The sequence below is a fragment of the Vipera ursinii genome (genome assembly GCF_947247035.1).
Source record: "Vipera ursinii genome assembly, chromosome: 7".
In the NCBI taxonomy this organism is placed as follows: Eukaryota; Metazoa; Chordata; class Lepidosauria; order Squamata; family Viperidae; genus Vipera; species Vipera ursinii.
Window position 1 is genome coordinate 6,414,286 of NC_139521.1, and position 16,630 is coordinate 6,430,915.

The window sequence follows — 16,630 nt, forward strand, 5'->3', positions numbered from 1 at the left end:
GTTGCATGCGAGTAAAAAAAAATCACAAAAGAAGCAATAAGAAGCCCAGAGATAGAAAATAAAACAGAAGTTAAAAGGGAAGAGGGAAAGGGAAGAGAGGAAGAGTAAGAAGGAGAGAAAGACACAGAGAAAGAGAGGAAGAGAAATAAAGCGATAAGAAGGGAGGAAGGAAGGAAGGAAGGAAGGAAGGAAGGAAGGAAGGAAGGAAGGGAGGGAGGGAGGGAGGGAGGGAGGGAGGGAGGAAGGAAGGAAGGAAGGAAGGAAGGAAGGAAGGAAGGAAGGAAGGAAGGAAGGAAGGAAGGAAGGAAGATATGATTAACTGATTGATTGATTTCTGGTAAAAGAGCTTTTACCCGCCCTTCAGCTACAACAAAACCTACTTGGGCAGAAAACAAAATAGAAGCAAGAGCAGAGAAGGATAGATCATCCTCTTTTAAACACCCAGCAAAAACAACAATCACACATCTCCTCCCAGCCATAATATAGAGTAACTGGGTAGAAGACCCTCAATGCAATTCAACTGCAAAGGCTAAAATGACCGGATGGATTGACTGGAAGGACAGTTAGCCAAAAACAGCATCGTCTGAGCCATTCTGAATTCTTTTCAAAGCAACTAGCTGAGAAAAAATAACATTATTATACCAACAGAGAGAAAACTCTTCTGCCAGCTTTGGCTTGGCTTATCTAGATCTGGCAACGTGCTGAGAAGATTACCTGGTAGAATTAGAGTTGTCGCTGCTCCAGGCCATGAGGCCTTCGGCATCGGTCTGAACTCCTGCAGAAAGTTCAAAGCAGCCACGTCTGATGCCTGTTAATTGTTCTGCTGAGCTTGGGTGACTGACATGGCAATAACACTTCAAAACCACAGCAATTAAAACTAATTTAAGAAGCTGGGTAAAACAAACCCAGCTGGATCACTAAAACCAGGCATCAGACGGGAAGTACCTCACGGCTTGCATTTGTGTCCTGCAGAAGTATTGCGACCTAGTGAACGTAGAACAATATTTCCCTCAATGCTTCTTTGTGCCGTTTATGCCCTGCCTTTCTTTCCAATCCAAACCAGAAAACGGCAATCAAGAAATACAACGAGGCCATGCAACCTGGAATTAAAGGAGAAACTTCCTGATGGTGAAGATAACTAACCAGTGGAACAGCTTGTCTCCAGAAATCGTGGGCGCTCCATCACTGGAGGTTTTTAAGAAGAGACTAGACATTCACCTGTCTGAGATGGTATAGCTTCTCCTGCTTGAGCAGGGGGCTGGACTAGAAGATCTCCAAGGTCCCTTCTGGCTCTATTCTATTCCAGAGGTCCCCAACCTTTTTGGGCACCAGGGACTGGCTCCATGGAGAGAGGTTTTTCCACGGACTGGAGAGTGTGTGGTTTTGTGTGCTACCTGCATCGCGCCTATGGGGCTTTGCTTGTTTGTGAGGACCGGTTGGTGGCATGCCATGGCTCGGTACTGGTGCACAGACTGGGGGTTGGGGTCCCTATTCTATTCTATTCTATTCTATTCTATTCTATTCTATTCTATTCTATTCTATTCTATTCTATTCTATTCTATTCTATTCTATTCTATTCTATTCTATCCTATTTCTATTTCTATTTCACTCCAATTTCTATTTCCATTCTGTTCTGTTTCCATTCTGTTCTGTTCTATTCTATTTTCCAATGTCTATTCTATTCTATTCTATTCTATTCTATTCTATTCTATTCTATTCTATTCTATTCTATTCTATTCTATTCTATTCTATTCTATTCTATTCTATTTTCTGTTGTATATTCCAATGTCTATTCTATTCTATTCTATTCTATTCTATTCTATTCTATTCTATTCTATTCTATTCTATTCTATTCTATTCTATTCTATTCTATTCTATTCTATTCTACATTCCAATATTCTATTCTATTCTATTCTATTCTATTCTATTCTATTCTATTCTATTCTATTCTATTCTATTCTATTCTATTCTATTCTATTCTATTCTATTCTACATTCCAATATTCTATTCTATTCTATTCTATTCTATTCTATTCTATTCTATTCTATTCTATTCTATTCTATTCTATTCTATTCTATTCTATTCTATTCTATTCAGTCAGGCTTAAAATCATTAACAGTTAACTATTTCAAGGGCTGGGTCAAAACAACCCCCCCCCCAAAAAAAGAGGGAAGAAATACTGTATCTCTCAGCTTCTTGGTTTGATGACTAAGATCAAAGTGTACGTTTGAAAAGAAGAGACGGTGGAGGCCAAAGAAGGTAGATTTTTGCCCCTTGGGAGGTCTTGCAGGAGAAAGCATTTGTACACTAAACAGACCTCTGAAAGCAGAGCAAGCTTCAAGAGAGCCTTTTCTGCAGAACTTAACATCCAGGCAGTTCGGAAAGCAGGAGAGGCAATTTGTCAGATGGGGCCTGAAGTCATTTAGGGCTTTAAAGATTAATATCAACATCTTAAATGGTGCCTGGAAAACAACTGGCACACAAGTCGATGGTCTGTTCCAGCGAGCTCAGATCCCCTAGACTTTTTAGATCTCACAAATGCATCTCTTCTTGATCAGCTATGCAGCAGAACAGGTTATAAAAGGCTGGGTAATGAAAGCTAGGGAGATGCCTCTAAGCTTGGTGAAAATCTCTGCTCTCTCTGTCTCTCTGTCTCTCTCTCTCTGTGTGTGTCTCTCTCTCTCTCGTTCCTCAAAATTAGAATGAGAGACCTATGTATTTCATTTAGCATATACATAGGACTCTGGGAGACGCCCAAAAGAATCACCACCCAACTTTTCATAAATGCATAAAGAACAAATCCCACCTGCAAACACACACACACACACACACACACACACACACAAATACACACACACCTGAGGCTTTGAGTGAAAGTGGAGGAGATGTAGAAGGAAAGAGTTCCCGGATGATCTCATGGAGAAACTTTTTTTTTCCCCCACGAAAACAAGCAAAGCTCTCTGTCTGTTGGGTAAGTGGATTACAACTGCAGCATGTCCATCCCTCTAAAAGACTATCAGGTGTTTTGAGAGTTTTAGATCTAAATTAATCAATCTACTAAAAGGGGAGGGGGAGAAGAGAGAGAAACAAGGCACGCCATGTCATGGGTAAAAGTAAAAATGTAATAGAGTGAAAACCATCTACGGGGAAGATATCTCAAAGTTCTCAACTCCGAGGAGGAAAGAGTTATTTGAATAATGAAGGATTTCAGTGTTTGGGAAGCTTTGACTACTAGAATAGAGTAGAGCTGGAAGGGATCTTGGAGGTCTTCTAGTCCAGCCCCCTGCTCAAGCAGGAGAACCTATACCATCTCAAGACAGGTGAACGTCCAGTCTCTTCTTAAAAATCTCCAGTGATGGAGCACCCACGATTTCTGGAGGCAAAGCTGTTCCACTGGTTGATTGTCCTCACTGTCAGGAAGTTTCCCCTTAATTCCAGGTTGCTTTTCTCTTTGGTCAGTTTCCAACCATTGTTTCTCGTCTTTCCCTCTGGTGCTTTGGTGAACAACATGACCCCCTCTTCTTTGCGGCAGCCCCTCAAATCCTGGAACACTGCTATCATGTCTCCCCTATTTCTTCTTCTCATTAGACTAGCCAAACCCAAGTCCCGCAGCCATTCTTCGTACGTTTTAGTCTCCAGGCCTTGGATCATCTTAGTTGCTCTTCTCTGATTTTTTTTCCCCCAAACTCTCAACATCTTTATTTGTGATAAGGTGATTCAAACGGGCTGCAGTATTCCAGGTGTGGTCTTTAGAAGAAACTATTTTGCAGCACAAGGTTGAATTGTGGGGTCCTTGTTTGTTTTCTTGCTGACATTTCACTACCAAACTAGGCAAGATCATTCGTGACAGACAAATGTGGGATTTGCTATCTAACGCTGAACCTATTACCTAGTTTGGTGATGAAATATCTGCAAGAAAACCACCAAACTCAGAGAGCACCATGGGCCCCATATTATACTATTATTTATCAGAAAAGAGGGAGGGGGGAACAGTACTGGTTTAGTTAGTCAATAAACTTAGGGAAAGCAAATGGTGAAGATAGAATGGTCTCCTAGACTCCCAGACAAATACTATCTGAGTTCTCAAATTTTCATCAAAGACTAGAACAGGGGTAGGCAACCTTGGCTCTTTTATGACTCGTGGACTTCAACTCCCAGAATTCCTGAGCCAGCATGGCTCAGTTTGGAAACCTCTCCCTTTCCCCTCAGCGTGGCTGGCTCAGGAATTCTGGGAGTTGAAGCCCACGAGTCATAAAAGAGCCAAGGTTGCCTAACCCTGCACTAGACTAAACAAACCCAGTTCCCACAACTCGACAACCCTCTAGTTCAGGGGTAGGCAACCTTGGCTCTTTTATGACTTGTGGACTTCAACTCCCAGAATTCCTGAGCCAGCATGGCTCAGTTTGGAAACCTCTCCCTTTCCCCTCAGCATGGCTAGCTCAGGAATTCTGGGAGTTGAAGCCCACGAGTCATAAAAGAGCCAAGGTTGCTTAACCCTGCACTAGACTAAACAAACCCAGTTCCCACAACTCGACAACCCTCTAGTTCAACCCTCTAGTTCAGGGGTAGGCAACCTCTTTTATGACTCGTGGACTTCAACTCCCAGAATTCCTGAGCCAGCATGGCTCAGTTTGGAAACCTCTCCCTTTCCCCTCAGCGTGGCTGGCTCAGGAATTCTGGGAATTGAAGTCCACGAGTCATAAAAGAGCCAAGGTTGCCTAACCCTGGATTAGAAGAAAGGCAGAAGACGACTTGTGCAGACTCAATTATGGAATGTTGTCCCCTTAAAAAAAAAAGTTATATTGACATGACAAATACTGTAACAGTTTATTATTGGAGCATTTTGAAAGCAAAACCCCAATTCTTACTACATTATAAAATAGAAATGGGTGTATTTGGTCGTTATTCTACATTGTTCTTTCAACTGGATAAGGTATCTCCGGCACAGCTTTGTTATCACTTGAATTCTTGGCAGACTGTTCCAACCATTAGTTACAAACTTCAATGGATTAAGCGTGGAATGAATTCCATGTGTGACCTGGGACACATGTTGTTTTTAAAGTTGCTGTTAAAAAAAAAATAGAAGATCCACTGGCCTATCTCATGGGTTGCTCCTGAAAAAGTGAATCCTCCAAAGTGGTAAAATCCTTTGCAAGTAAATATTGATATAAGAAAATAGCAGTTAGTTCTATGAATAGGCTCTAAAAAAAGAGATTTTTAACGTTAATTTTGTTTACTAACATTTCAACGTCACTCTCCTTCCAGCTGTTCAGACAGACATAGAGAAAATTAAAAACAGTTTAAAACTCCATTGGGATGACTAAGTTCTCCACACACAGCGATTCTTCCATATCCTTTAACTATAACATACACTTTAAATATAGAAGAACTACATTTCACTCTGTATAAAAATCAAGGCAAAACAAAGACGGATGACAGCACAAATATATTTTACCAGCCATGATTTTCTACAAAGATCTTTGGAAATATAGGAATTAACATTAAAACTTGCCTGGCCTTTTAATTCTAAATTCTGTTTGGAACTTTAAAGAACCAGAAGAAAATTAAAGAATCAACACAAAATGGTAACTCTAGCCTTTAAACATTTGGAGTAGTCTTATTAACATGGTGCATTACTGAAAAACACAGATGTGACCTGATCAATCCTAGCTTTGTATAAATAAGATTTGTGTCCTGCCTTTATTGTTTTTATCAATAGCACAAAGTGGCAAACGTCATTAATATTCCTTCTTCCTCCTATTTTCCCCACAAAAATAAACCTGTGTGGTAGGTTGGGCTAAGAGAGAGCAACTGGACCAAATTAGAACTCACCATCTCCTGGTGATTGGCCCAAAGTCAACCAGATGGCTTTCATACCTAAGGCGGGACTAGAACTCACCATCTCCCGGTGATTGGCCCAAAGTCAACCAGATGGTTTTCATACCTAAGGCGGGACTAGAACTCACCATCTCCCGGTGATTGGCCCAAAGTCAACCAGATGGTTTTCATACCTAAGGCGGGACTAGAACTCACCATCTCCCGGTGATTGGCCCAAAGTCAACCAGATGACTTTCATACCTAAGATGGGACTAGAACTCACCATCTCCCAGTGATTGGCCCAAAGTCAACCAGATGGCTTTCATACCTAAGGTGGGACTAGAACTCACCATCTCCTGGTGATTGGCCCAAAGTCACCCAGATGGCTTTCATACCTAAGGTGGGACTAGAACTCACCATCTCCTGCTGATTGGCCCAAAGTCAACCAGGTGGCTTTCCTACCTAAGGCGGGACTAGAACTCACCATCTCCCGGTGATTGGCCCAAAGTCAACCAGATGGCTTTCCTACCTAAGGCGGGACTAGAACTCACCATCTCCCAGTGATTGGCCCAAAATCACCCTGATGGCTTTCCTACCTAAGGCATGATTAAAATTCATTCTCCTGGCTTCCAGCCTGGTGTCTTTAACCACAAGACGAAACTGGTTCTCTTTAACTGCTCTATAACTGTTGCCTATATAATATTTACGATTCTGTTCTTCAGCCTGTTTCTTCCGTACCCACACAGCTCTTACTAATATCTTCAAAGTCGAAAGACGTTGCTCAGCATTGCCTTTCATTGTCAAAGGTTTGGCGTGTGAGTGCATTTAAAATCTAAGAAATTCATACAACAATCCCTGCCAGCTTTCTCTTGGCCAAGTGCAGAAGGAAATCTAGCTTTGAAGGATTAACATGGCAACTCTTAAATTACCCAGCTGTCTGAACAATAAAAGGAAAGCTTAATTAACCCCCTCTGCGGTGACTGACTGGGGTCTTATCTCAGAAAAGCTTTCCAGACGTATTCAAAGTGAGGAATTTTCAGAAAAGCAACCTACCCTTCCTTTGATTCTCTGGGAACCCTTTTGTAGTGGGGGACAACAAAAATTGGGATTTCTTTAAAGTAATAATTCCAAGGGAATCCAAGAATGTCCTTGAGAAAGGCCTATTGGTTTTATTTATTTTTCCCCTCCTTTAGACCAAGCTCAATCGAGATTAATTATTTTCCAACAATATTTGAGTTTCTGCCATGAGGTTCCAAACGAGGATATCAAGTAGCTAGTAAGGATGGATAAACTCATTCCGGCATCAACTTCCCTTCGTCCAGTGCGCTCCCACAGAGAGGGTCTCCTCAAGGTGCCGTCGGTCAAAGAGTGTCGACTGGCGGCCCCCAGGGGGATGGCGTTCTCTGTGAGCGCGCCAGACCTTTGGAACCATTTACCGGTTGAGCTCCGGATGGCTCCTGACCTTCGCTCCTTCCGCCGTGACCTAAAAACTTACTTATTTGAACAAGCCGGCCTGGTCTGAAGGGTTTGGGGCAGGGGTCAGCAACCTGAAACAGTGAAAGAGCCACTCGGAACCGGTTCCCTCACAAAAGGAAAAACTGGGAGCCGCAAAAAATGTGTGCGCATGTGTGTACATGCGCGCATGTGCAGAACAGGGTTTCACTGAAGAATGGAGCCAAGGCGAGATATGCACCTACCCTGCATATTTGAACTGATTGGTTAAACTTGTTTAGTCCCACTTTTTTTTTTGGACTGCACATGGCAGAGGACTGGGAGCCGCAGGAGACAGTTGAAAGAGCCGCATGCGGCTCCGGAGCCGCGGGTTGCAGACTAAATGAATGATTGCGGAGAACTACCCATATTTGTGTTTGCGTGTGGTGTGTAGTTTGCATTAAAGCAACTTATTTTTTTCCTCAAACATGCAAACATTACTATCTATGCAAATCTACCCGGTGGAGAGCTGTTTTTAGAATAATTATCCCCAGTATATTTTTGTGCATTACTTTCATGCATGTACATTTTTCTTAAACTTTCACAGGTAGTTGGGTGGATGGATGGAGAGAGAGAGAGAGAGAGAGAGAAGGATGGATGGATGATTAGATGGATAGATCGAGAGATAGAGATGGATGGATGGATGGATGGATGGATGGATGGATGGATGGATGGATAGATGGATGGATGGATGGATGGATGGATGGATGGATGGATAGTGGATGGGTGGATGGATGGATGGATGGATGGATGGATGGATGGATAGTGGATGGATGGATGGATGGATGGATGGATGGATGGGTTAGGTAGGCAGGCAGGCAGACAGACAGAGACATTATAAAATCTCAGCATTTTGGATTTAACTAAATCTTGGTTTCTTCACTCACTGAAATAGATGCAATCAATAAAATTAAGTGAAATTTCAACCTTTTTGCCCTGACCCCATCTATGAGACAGCATTTGTACACATGGACCTCCCCAAGCTCAATGAAAATGGACAACTGTCAAGATTTATGGCAGATGCAATTGTGGCAACTAAGGGATGGCATCACTTTCCACCTGCTGTCATTGGCATGGTTTGCTGTGGACCCTCCTGCTTGTGTGCTAGCATTCTCAAAGTGGCAGGTGGGCTGAAACTGTCAATCACAAATCTCACTTAGACGCCCCCTCCTTTCTCTGTCCATGCAAGCACCTCTTACATCCTTATTCAAGCCAACTGTTACTCAGGTATATCCAATTACAGATACTCAAAAGAGAAACGCAGACACAATAACAATGACCCTCCCAGCACCAGTCATTTTTATTTATTTTTATTTTTTTAAGCCACCATCCTCGAGATATAAACATTGGCTGCAATTGATAAAATTTCCAGAGAGAAAACTGGCAACAGCCATTTGTGCAATTTTATTTCTTAAAAACAGGGGAAAAATCTTTTTTGTGCTCCTGTGTGTGAGAAAAACATGTCATTATCCTTTCTTTTGTAACCATTCTTAATTGCTATCAGCTTGCCGAAAGACTGAACAAAATATTAATGAACAATTACTATCCACTCAAGCAAAATATTAGCCTATCTAACCTCTTTTTTTTTCCCCAACCTACTTCTCCTATATATTTACGCTTCTCAGGTCCTTATTGTGCTTGGTATGCAATTGACAAAATAAGCTGCCATGATTTTGTTTCAGTAAGATAGGCTGTGCCATTCATAAAAGCATGAAAGGAAGTGGAAACATAAATAAATAAGCACTATGTTGGTTTAAAAAAACAACCGAGGTAGCTGGGTTTATACTTAGCAAAAGAATCAATAGTAATTAATGTCATGGAAAAGCTAACAAGGGTATTCTACTTGGGTCTATGCCAACTCACCACAGCCAACTCTCCTATTAAAGTTTTTATTAGTATTATATAACTTTTATTCATAAAACATGAAACTCAGTCAACTGAACACTCAAATTGACTGGCACTAATGGTTGACACGGGTTGCTACCAGCATCCTAGGTATCAACAAGGTACCTCCTAAAAATGTAAGATGTTCCGAGTAGCACAGTTTTTTGTAGCTTTGCTGGAGTTATTGCAGGAAGCTGCAGTTTCTTGATGTATTTTGCAAAGTTTTTGGACATAGTTCCCAGTGCTCCGATGACAATGAGTATCACTGTTACACGTTTTATCTATAATCGCGCAGTTTTGATGACCAGGTCGCGGTATTTCGTAATTTTTTCCAGTTTTTTTTCTTCGACTCTGGCATCTCCTGGTACAGCGATATCAATCAACTGTACGCTTCGGTTCTCTACGACTGCGATATCTGGCGTGTTGTGTTCCAAATGGCAATATGTCTGTATTCGGAAGTCCTACAATATCTTCACCCTCTCATTCTCGACAACTTTTTCCACCCTATGTTCCCACGACTTTTCGGACATAGGCAAGTCGTATATTTTACACAATGCCCAGTGGATTAGTTTAGCAACTCGGTCATGTCTAGCATTGTAATCAGTTTGCGCGATTTTGCTCCACTCACATATTAAATGTGAAACAGTTTCAACTTTGTCATTGCAAAGTCGGCCATTTGGATTGTCAGTAGATTTTTGTACCTTTGCTTTCATGGCATTAGTTTGTAGTGCTTGTTCTTGAGCAGCCAGTATTAAGCCTTCTGTTTCTTTCTTGATGGTTCCCATCTTAAGCCATACCCATGTCAAGTTGTTATCACATTTTCCTTCAATGTTTTTCAAATGCTGTCCATGCAAAGCTTTGGTTTTCCATCTATTTAATCTCTCATCCAGCCATTTCCCCTTATATTCTGCCTTTGTTTCTCTTATTTTTATAACGCTCTCTGTTTTCACAGCCTGCAGCAATTTTCCTGTACTTTGATTCACATAGTCAATCAAACTTCATTTTTCTTCCTCTACAGTTTGGTGGATTTGCAGCAGCCCTCTGCCCCCTATTCTTCTTGGCAGGAACAACCTGTCAATGTCATTTTGTGGGTGTAGAGCATGGTGCATGTTCAAATGTTTACGCGTTTTTCGGTCTAGGTGTTCTTCTTCTTCTTCTTCTTCTTCTTCTTCTTCTTCTTCTTCTTCTTCTTATTATTATTATTATTATTATTATTATTATTATTATTATTATTATTATTATTATTAATTATTATTATTATTATTATTATTATTATTATTATTATTATTATTATTATTATTATTATTATTTTATAGTATACAACAAAAAAACCAAAGCAAATAGTGGGAAAGATAGAGAAGGGAAAAGGGAATATAAAAGTAAGAGAAGGGAGAAAAAAAAGGAAAAAAAAACATATAATTTTATTGCTACTTGGAAACCACTTCTGGACATTCTGCTTGATATAGAAAAAAATGAAACTTTGATTTGGGGCTTTACTGATTAAGTAGATTTGATGTTATCAAAATGGCTAGTTTATATTAGTTGAGGTCTGATGTTGATAATGATTTTTGTTTTGTTTCTGCCATGGCCAAATCTCCATGGCCAACTTGCTGTAGCCAATTTGCCACAGGACAACTTGCTGGGGGACAAGAGTTACACTAATATCAGAGAAATGTTGGAATAGAATCATGAAATAAAAGATGCAAAAGGAGCAGTAGAATGAAATGTGGATGACATTTTCTTTTAAAAAATAGAATAGAATAGAATAGAATAGAATAGAATAGAATAGAATAGAATAGAATAGAATAGAATAGAATAGAATAGAATAGAATAGAATAGAATAGAATAGAATAGAATAAGGAAATATAGAATAGAATAGAATAGAATAGAATAGAATAGAATAGAATAGAATAGAATAGAATAGAATAGAATAGAATAGAATAGAATAGAATAGAATAGAATAGAATCTGGAAGGCACCTTGGAGTCTTCTAGTCCAGCCCCCCGCTTAAGCTGAAGAACCTACACTATCTCAGACAGGTGATTGTCCACTCTCTTCTTAAAAATTTCCAGTGATGGAGCACCCATGATTTCTCAAGGCAAGCTGTTCCAGTGGTTAATTGTCCTCACTGTCAGGAAGTTTCTCCTTAACTCCAGGTTGCTTCTCTCTTTGATCAGTTTGCAACCATTGTTTCTCATCCTTCCCTCTGGTGCTTTGGAGAATAGTTTGACCCCCTCATCTTTGTGGCAGTCCCTCAAATACTGGAATACTGCTATCATGTCGCCCCTATTTCTTCTTTTCTTTAGACTAACCAAACTCAAGTCCCGTATCCGTTCTTAATATGTTTTAATCTCCAGGACTTTGATCATCTTAGTTGCTCTTCTCAGAATTTTTTTCCAAACTCTCAACATCTTTTTTGTGATATGGTGACCAAAATTGGCTGCAGTATTCCAGGTGTGGTCTCACTAGGATTTTATAAAGCGGTACTAATACTTTGCGTGATCTTGATTCTATGCCTCTGTTCGAGGATTGTATGCACATTTTTGGCTGCTGCTGCACACTGCTGACTCATGGTTAAGTGATCGTCCACTAGGACTCCAATAATTAAATTGAATTGTTAAACTGTCCCACATGGCAAATTGGCCACAGTGAATTGGCCATATCAAGGTGTCCCATTCCTTCTCTAGTCTGCTTTCAAAATCTGGACCAATCTAACTTCTTCTTACTTTCAATTCCTAACCTAAGATCCTTTATCAATAAATGACATCTTCTCCTTCCTATTCGCTGTCTTTATTCAGGCAGTCCTTGACAGATGACCAAAACCGAGCCTAAAATTTCTATTTTTAAGTGAGACATTTGCTAAGTGAGTTTGGACCCATTTTACATCCTTTCTTGCCACAATTGTGAAGTGAATAACTGCAGTTCTTAAGTTAGTAACCTGGTTCTTAAGTGAATCTCGCTTCCCCATTGACTTTGCTCATAAGAAGGTTGCCCAAAAGTGATATAATAATAATAATAATAATAATAATAATAATAATAATAATAATAATAATGATGATGATGATGATGATGATGATGATGATGATGATGATGATAATTTAATTTTAATTTAATTTAATTTAATTAAATTTATATACCGCCCTTTCCCGAAGGACTCAGGGTGGTTTACAGGGTATTTAAAATCAAACAGTACAAAATACAAAAGTTAAAAAACAATTTAAAAAGATTAAATTATCCCTTAACTAAAAACCTCAGTTAAAAATTCTCAGCCTGGGCCGGAGAGCTCAAAGAGCCAGGTCTTCAGGTCCCGGCGGAATGAACAAAGGTCAGGGGTGGTCCTCAGCTCCACGGGCAGCTGGTTCCAGAGGGCAGGCGCACCCACAGAGAAGGCCCTCCCCTTGGGTGTTATGATGATGATGATGATGATGAAGAAGAAGAAGAAGAAGTTGGAAGGTACCTTGTAGGTCATCTAGTCCAACCCCCTGCTCAGGCAGGAAACCCTATACCATTTCAGACAAATAGCTGTCCAGTTTCTTCTTAAAAACTTCCACTATTGGAGCATTCACAGCTTCTGGAGGCAGGTTGTTCCACTGGTTAATCGTTCTGTCAGGAAATTTTTCCTTAGTTCCAGGTTGCTTCTCTCTGTTGCTTTCCATCTGTTTCCATCCGTTGCTTCTTATCCTGCCTTCAGATGCTTTGGAGAACTGCTTGACTCCCTCTTCTTTGTGGCAGCCCCTGAGATATCGGAAACTGCTATCATGTCACCCCTCGTCCTTCTCTTTATTAAACTTCATTGACATACCCAATTCCAGCAAATGTTATTTTTGTATATTTTAGCCTCCAGTCCCCTAATCATCACTGTTGCTCTTCTCTGTACTCTTTGTAGAGTCTCATGACCCCAGGACGCTGCAACGGTCATAAGTATGAACTAGTTGCCAAGCATTCGGAATTTTGATCACATGATCACAGGGGACATTGCAAAGGCTGTCACCGTGAAAAATAGTCATAAGTTGCTTTTTTCCCCCAGTGCCGTTGCATCTTTGAATGGTCGTTAAATGAACTGTTGTAAGTCGAGGACTACCTGTACCTACATTTCTTGTTGTTAAACTGTTTTTTCTGTTAATGCCCTCGACAGAAAGCTTGTTCTGTAGTGCAATCCCTGGAGGAGAATCGCATTGCTCTTTTTAAGGACACCACAATAGAGCATCTTAGTTCAGTCGACTTTGTGTGGTGCAGATATTGTCGCTTCTCCAAATGTACGGCCTTCGCTTACAAAGTTTTCCCTTTTTTAACAACTCAATGATGCAGAGAAGTCAAAGCAAAATAAGACAGTGCATGGTGCTTGTTTTGATTTATTACATGATGGAGAAGAAGGAAAGAAAATCTTCCATCACCAGGTAACAGGGCCAGGTTTAATATATTACCTTTTCTATATGACATAGTAATGAAAAGATCTTACAGTACATATGAGTTTATGATACATCACTGACACGTACTGTAAATTATTATCCAGGCGGATGTTCCAATTTTCCTGTAGACCCAGATATAGAGAAGAAGGAAAACACAATCTGGAAATAACAATAATTATTTATTGGTGGTGGGGAGGGAAGCCAAAATTTAAATTTAAAGTCTGAGAAAGTGCTGTCAAGTCTTCCATTAAACAAACCAAAACAAAATCTTCACAGCATAGTCTGTCTCTCTCTCTCTGCCTCTCTCCCTCTTTCTCTCTCTCTCTCTCCTCTCTCTCTTTCTCTTTCTCTCTCTTTCTCTCTCTGTCTGTCTTTCTCTCTCTCTCTCTGTCTGTATCTGTCTGTGTGTTTGTGTTAATTAAACTCATCCAGAAAAGACACATATTAGGCTACTATCTTATCAAAATACAAGGCAGATCACATACAATTCTGAAAGGACTATTTTTTTTTCCTCCTAGCAAATTTTATCCAGTGCTTTAATGCATTGCTAAGAAATGTATTCTAAATGAAGATGCTATTCCGAAGAAAGATTACTCTGATTGTTTGGCAATCTGTACTGTCAAATTCTGTATTTCTACTAACAGGTTTGGGTCAGCAGGAAAAGCACAATAGTTTTATAAAAAAAAGCTAAGGACAAAGAAAGCTCTCCTTGTAAGCCAGAGTAATAATTGCAGGGTTAAAATGAAACAAATCGAATCAACACAAAACAAAATGTATTGACTTCATTCAGGTCTGTGAAGCTGGGTTCATGTTGAAAAATGTTCCTAATGTTGTCACTGTGAGCTACTAAAAAGCAGCGGCAGTACACTTCATCAGATTAATGAAGTGAGCAGTTCTCTCTCTGCTTCTCTCGATTTTTATTTATTTATTATTTATTTATTTATTATATTTTTATACCGCCCTTCTCCCGAAGGACTCAGGGCGGTGTACAGGGCAATAAATATAAAAACGAAATACAAGAGACACAGGTCTCAAACCACAAGAATCCCAAATAAAACTATGAATCTGCACATCTGCATATATAAAACATATAAAGATCGGTTACTGGAATTGGATATGTCTAGTTTAATGAAGAGAAGGACGAGGGGGGACATGATAGCAGTCTTGTAATATCTCAGGGGTTGTCCCAAAGAAGAGGGAGTCAAGCTAGTCCCCAAAGCGCCTGAAGGCAAGACAAGAAACAAGGGATGGAAACTAGTCAAGGAGAGAAGCAACCTGGAACTAAGGAGAAATTTCCTGACAGTTAGAACAATTAATCAGTGGAACAACCTACCTCCAGAAGTTGTGAATGCTCCAACACTGGAAGTTTTTAAGAAGAGACTGGACAACCAGATGTTTTATTACCCAACAAGGTAACATCATCGCTGCTAGAAGGGAGAGAGCACTGATGATGTTACCTAGTTGGGTAATGAAAGGTTTGAAAGAAAACCAGCACGGTCAGAGAACATCAAGAACCCCAAAGTAAGGCTGCTACAAAGCAATGCCTCATCATGTAGAGCATTTATTATATTTTGCTTGTTTACAAGGTATTTTTTTTAACAGAGTATCTGCAAAGGCTGCTTTTAGCAACTAAAGGTAAAGGTAAAGTTTCCCCCGCAAATGCATGCTAGTCGTTTCTGACTCTAGGGGCCAGTGCTCATCTCCGTTTCAAAGCCGAAGAGCCAGCGCTTGTCCGAGGACGTCTCCGTGGTCACGTGGCCGGCATGACTAGACGCCAAAGGCGCACGGAACGCTGTTACCTTCCCACCGTAGTGGTCCCTATTTTTCTACTTGCATTTTTACGTGCTTTCGAACTGCTAGGTTGGCAGAAGCTGGGACGAGGAACAGGCGCTCACTCTGCTACGCGGCACTCGGGATTCGACCCGCCAAACTGCCGACCTTCTAATCGACAAGCTCAGCGTCCTAACCCACTGAGCCACCGCGTCCCTTGCTTTTAGCAACTACAAGGTCCCAATGGGAGAGCTTTCTAGCAACAATTAACATTTTGCCACTGTTTTCTTTTCAGTTGAAGGATTTCTGGAATTCTGCCCTGGCAAGCTTATCTAATCAGCGTTAGGTGCCCTCAACTGTCTATATGTAAAATGAAATTATAGCTCGTGCCATCCATCCTGACTGTCCAGTACAGCTAACAGAAGATTAGCCTAATCTCTTTCCATTTAATCCGGGTAGTTTAAAAAGTGCTGTGGTCAACAGATATGTTGATTACATCCTGGGAAGGTCAAAAAAAAAAAGAGAAGAGAAAGGATATATAAAACATCAATGATGAAACAAAAATCTGAGCTTTTAGCTTCATCACTAAGCCGCTTGCGGATTTGGAAATGGAGGAAGGCAAGAATTCTTAAGAAGGCAACATATGCTGTATGATGAATATAAAAATGAAAGAGGATTTTAACAGGAATCCAGATTGGATTGCTTTCTATTATGAGACACTAGAAGCACGAAATTGAATATAGCGGCTTTAATTTACAGACATAAGCTTATTCGTTCATTTAAAAAATCCCCCGCACTTATATTCTTCCTGATAATTCTTTTTCCATCTCCTGAGTCTAAAGAGCTGTTTTGATTCTTAAAATCCAACTATACAAATCATCCTGTCCCATCCCTCCTTCTTTTTCCCTCCCTCCATTGTCACTCTGTTCATCTATATACATGAGCAAATGTTCATCTCGCAAGACAAGAATCCAGAATAACAGAGTTGGAAGGAGCCTTGGAGATCTTCTAGTCCAACCGCCTGCCAAACAGGAAACCCTATACCATTTTGGTTGTCCAGTTTCTTCTTGACAACCTCCAGTGATGGAGCACTTTCAGCTTCTGAGGGCAAGCCATTCCACTGGGTCTATTGTTCTCACTGTCAGGAAATTTCACCTTAGTTCTAGTTTGATTCTCTCCTTGATTAGTTTCCATCTGTTGCTTCTTGTCCTGCCTTCAGGTGCTTTGGAGAATAGGTTGATCCCCCTTATCTTCTTTGTG

General features: G+C 40.4%; 1 protein-coding gene across 1 annotated transcript in view; it reads right to left on the minus strand.

Moving 5' to 3' along the window:
• The window catches only part of PCDH7 (protocadherin 7), a gene marked incomplete at both ends in the record, with an annotated part of 453,955 nt that overhangs the window by 255,581 nt on the left and 181,744 nt on the right, over nt 1-16,630 (minus strand). The gene's annotated exons all lie outside the window — the stretch shown is intronic.